We start from the raw sequence: 5,442 nt of genomic DNA, 5'->3' as shown, positions 1-5,442 counted from the left end.
CCCCTGCTTTGCTGCTTACCCAGCCTTACCCATTCCTTCCAGTAACAACCACAATAAAGACTTCTGTCCACACTTTCTTATTACTCCTTCTGCCTCCTGAATGACTCTGATGTTTCCCTATGTGGCTCTGCTTGGCGTGGTGTGTCCCTTTCTCTTGGAATCTGTAACAAACGAATTCTTCAATGGCAGTCATCTCCTGATCTATTGGCTTCACCATACCTGAATAATAATAAAACCTACATTTAGAACAGACATGTGGGTAAGCTTATATCCCTTAGTCATAACTGTTCTCCAAAGACTATTTGCTAATGATAATCCATATAGGAAGATTCTATAATTCACCTGGATCTTGTCAATAATTTTACTATCAAATTGGGTAAAACTGTAAAGAGCATATAAAGTTTAGATTAAAAAATTTGGAATAGTTCATATGGTAGGTCACAATATCAAGTTTTAAAAATATCTTGACACTTTAAATTTACCACTAATATGAATTAAGTCGGACAAAATAAATGTGGTGAACGCTATTAAGAAACAAATTGCTTGATGGTAGCTTAAATATGGTTTGTATAAAAAAATTAGAGGTTGTAGGATGTAACACATGGCTCTAAAAGTACAACGCAAATATGAAATTGATTCAGTACAACCAGGGTTGATGTCCAGGTCAGAGGATCTGAGAGTTCCCCAGCGTACGCTTACATATCATGTGAAAAGGATCATATCCAGTGCGACCATTACTTTTTTGAGAGCACTGTTTGTGAATCAGAGTGTATCCATAAAACGATGACCAGTATTAGAGTGGGGTGAAAGCCATTGACTGAAATAAATACCTCCGAATGTTAAGGGTTATGTATGTAAAAGAGTTAAATTTATTCTGTGAATGTACAAAGCTCAGAACTAAGACCCATCAAAAATTCATGGAGAAGTGAATTTTATCTTTATATGAGAAAGAGCTTTCTAATAATTAGTGTTGTTCAAAAGTGGAATGACTTTTCTGGAATCACAGAAAGTATTCAAACAGAATAAATAATCACTATTTGGAGATGTAGACGAAATTTCTGCATTAAGTGGACAGGTTGACTTGCTCACTTCAAAAATATTTTCTCTTTATAAAATTCAGAGCAAATTTTGACATCAAAATTACAACTAAACTATAATACAACTGTCACTGAGAATCACCTGTAGACTAGCTGAAAAGAAGTCCTAAAACCAAGGACATATAGAATAAGCCACACAAAGACTAGTAAGAGGGGCAGAGATGCGGAAGTAGCTGGTCCCACAGCCATATGTGGTGTTTGAGAATCAGGAGGGATATCTCAGCTGCAGAGGTCCCCCTGGTGGACTAAGGGGTCCCAACCCCACACCAGGCTTCCTGGCTCAGGGTTCCACTGCTGGGTTCGACTGGCTGTGAAAACCAGTAGAATTTGTGGCTGAGTGAGACAGAGGGTGAATGGAGTCCCAGGTGTTCCTCTTAAAGGGCCTGTGAATGAACCTACTCACTGATAGACTCACTTGCTCTGAGCTCAAGTGCTGGGGTTGCAGATTGCAGGGTGCCAGGGACATAGAGGAAGGAAGTGAATTGTCTGGCTTCAGGGAGAGAGTTGGAGGAGCAGTTTTCTCTCAGACAAAGGTGCTGGCAGAAAACATTGTTCCTTTGTTGAGCCCTCCCTTCTCCCAGTGTGCAGACATAGGCAGCCATCATATCTGAGTCTCCATCAACCTGGCTATAACACTGGTCACCCTGCCTTGGTGATGCCCTGAGACCCCTACCGACCCAACCTGCAGGCCCACTCATGCTAATTCCAGTGGCTTTTCCATATGAACAGGCTATCTTGGTTCATGTTGAAGACTTTCTTAAAATCTGTGACAGGTTCACAAAGCCCAAACAAGCAGCATCTGGCCTTGACATTCCCCATACCACTTCCTAAGCAGCCTTAAGCTTAGCGCTTAGTGGCAGCCAGCGTCATTTTGCAACTTAGCTTCTCCCAGGCACCTCCAAGCTGAGCACAAGTGGCAACCATCTGAAGATCACTTTGTAGCTCATATCAAGTGGCCCCAGGAAGGGCACTAGTAGTGGCTGAACTCGGCCTGCACCAGAGCTTATCCTAAGAGGCCCTAGAACCAACACACCTGGTGGCCAGGTTCAGACCACACCAAAGCATCACCCAACTACCTCCACAAACAACACACCCAAAAGGCAGACAGGGCAGGAACCAGAGCCCTGTTAAAGCAAATCCTGCTCTATGGGGTCAGCCCCTGCACAACATCTCATTTACTATAGTCATAACCAGTCCTCACAACCAATTAGCCTGAGGGTCAATCCTTCCCAATGATATGCCAGCAGCAATCAAGGCTCAACTACAACAGGAGGGCATACACGACCCATACAAGAGATTTACCTGGATCACCTGGCTTAGGTGACCAGAGTGACTCCCTCTGGGCCTCACAGGACACCTAATATATTAAGGCGACTCTACCAAGACTGGAAGACATAGCAGCCTTAACTAATACATAGAAACAAACACAGGCAGCCAAAATGAGGAGACAAAGAAACATGTCCCAAATGAAAGAACAGAACAAAACTCGAGAAAAAGAACTAAACAAAATGGAGATGAGCAATCTACCAGATGCAGAGTTCAAAACACTGGTTATAAAGAATGCTCTCAGTGAGAAGTCAGTGAGAACTTCAAGAAAGAGATAGGAAACATAAAAATGGAGGTAGAAAACCTATAAAAGAACTAGTCTAAAATAAAGAATACATTAGAGGGAATCGACAGTAGATAAGATGAAGCAGAGGATTGAATCAGCGATTTGGAAGATAAGGTAGCAGAAAACACCCAATCAGAACAGCAAAAAGAAAAAAGAATTAAAAAAAAAAAAAAAAGATAGTTTAGGAGCCTGTGGGACAGCATTAAGCATACCAACATTTGCATCGTAGAGGTACCAGAATGAGAAGAGAGAGAGAACAAGGAATTGGAAACCTATTTCAAGAAATAATGATGGAAAACTTCCCTAACCTGGTGAAGGCAGTAGACATACGAACCTAGGAATCTCAGAGAGTCAATCAAGATGAACCTGAAGAGACCCACACCAAGACACATCATAATTAAAATGCCAAAGGTTAAAGATAAAGAGAGAATCTTAGAAGTAGTAAGAGAAAAGCAGTTATCTATAAGAGAGCTCCCATAAGACTGAGCTGATTTCTCAACAGAAACTTTGCAGACCATAAGGGATTGGCACGAAATATTCAAAGTGATGAAAAGCAAGGTTACTGTACCCAGCAAGGCTATCATTTAGAGTCAAAGATAAAGAGCTTCCCAGGCAAGAAAAAGCTAAAGGAGTTCATCAAACCAAAGCACTATTGCAAGAAATGTTAAAGGGGCTTCTTTAAAGAAAAGAAGAAAGAAAAAGATAAAAATATAAATAATAAAATGACAATAACTACATATCTATCCAAAATTACTTTAAATGTAAATGGACGAAATATTCCAATAAAAACACATAGGTAGCTGAATGGAAAAGAAAACAAGACCCTTACATATGCTGCCTACAAGAGACTCACTTCAGATCCAAAAATACACACCAGACAAAATAAAGGGATGAAAAAAGATACTTCATGAAAATAGAAACAAACAAATGAAACCTAAGGTAACAATACTTATACAAGACAAATTAGACTTTAAAATTAAGACTATAACAAAAGACAAAGAAGAATCCCATATTTCCACTTTTGGATATTTATCTGAAGAAACTCAAAAAACTTATTTGAACATATACATCCACATGTTCACTGCGGCATTATTTATAATAGCTAAGATATGGACGCAACCTAAGTGTCCATCAATAGATGAATGGATAAAAAAGAAGTGGTACGTATATACAATGAAATATTACTCAGCCATAGAAAAGAATGAAATCTTGCTATCTGCAACAACATGGATGGTATTATGCTGAGTGAAGTAAGTCACACAAGGACAAATAGAATATGATCTCACTTATATGTGGAACCTAAGAAACAAAATAAACAAACAAACAAAACAGAAACACACTCATTAAATACAGAGAACAAATTGATAGGTGCCAGATGAGAGGGGGTTGTGGGGATGGGTTAAATGGGGGAGGGATTAAGAAGTACAAATTAGTAGTTACAAAATAGTCATTAGGATGTAAAACACAGCATAGAGAATATAGTCAGTAACATTGTAAACTATGTATGGTGTCAGATAGGTACTGGATTTATGGGGGTGATTATTTCATATGTTATATAAATATCTAATGACTACACTGTACACTTGAAACTAATATTGTATGTCAACTGTAACTGAAAAATAAAAAATTATTAAAAAAATAAAAATTTACCATATGATTTGGAAAACAAACAAAAAAATTCAAAGCACATTTTAAAATCCTTTTTGAGGGGTGAGGCAGGCCCGGGAGGGCAGGCAGGCCAGCAGGCTGAGTGGCATGCCAGCGGTGGCCTCCGCCCAGCTGCCACCAGGGCTCCATCTCGTGGATATCACGCTACACACGCAGCGGACATCATAAGGAGGCTCTTCTCCCTTCAGCGCGAGGCTTGTGCACTGTAAAGAAGAGAAGATGACAACGTCAGTGAGGAGGGTGCAGCGTCTGCCCACCTGGCCAACCTGGCCAACCTGGCCATGCCCGGGTGCTGGGCGCGTCGGGAGCGCTGTGCTGGGCTCCTATGCCTGTCAGGCCTCTCCTGTCACAAGACTGTGATCCTGGACTTTGAGGCCTTGAGCTCCTCTAATGTAGCACTAGGATGCTCACGGCCGTGGAAGGCTCTGGAAAGCTGGGGTGTGCGGCATTCTCCCACGGGGACCTTCAGCAAACCCGGGAGGCGACGGCCTCTTTCGCAGTGTGGCTCCTCCAAGGCCTGGGACAGAGGCACAGCGGGCGGTCAGGCCCCAATCACAGTCGTCCTGGGACTGTGAGGCAGCAGGTACACAGTGGACACGATGGCGCCACCACCTTCCCCCCAGGCCGTCAGGGGGTTTAATGAGATACTGCGTGGAAAGCGCCCCGGATCCTGCCTCGCCCACCGGGCGTGCTCCACTGGCCATGCTCCATCGGCCATCACTTCCCTCCCTTTCCGGTGTGGCCTCACGTCCCGCCCTATAATGGATTCCCTCCCCCGGATCGTGTTTGAGCAAACCTGAGAATTACCCTGAGTCTGTCACCAGCAGAATCGTCCTTGGACAACTGTGGTCAGCTGTCACCCTTGGGGAACAGAGCAGGTGCCTGTTGGTCCTTCCATGTTGCTAAGAGTCCACTCAGCCTCACCCCTGCAAAGGGGCCCGGGGCCTTCTGTGGGAAGCAGTGGCCGCCTCATTACTGAGCACCTTCCCTCTGGCTTCTGTAGCTCCTTCTTCAAAGACTCAAGGGCCTTGAAGTCCAGAGTGGGGCTGCAGATTGCTTCAGCAA

Source organism: Pteropus alecto, unplaced genomic scaffold (genome assembly GCF_000325575.1).
Source record: "Pteropus alecto unplaced genomic scaffold, ASM32557v1 scaffold87, whole genome shotgun sequence".
In the NCBI taxonomy this organism is placed as follows: Eukaryota; Metazoa; Chordata; class Mammalia; order Chiroptera; family Pteropodidae; genus Pteropus; species Pteropus alecto.
The sequence above is the reverse complement of the archived record's forward strand: the minus strand, read 5'-3'. Positions refer to the sequence as shown.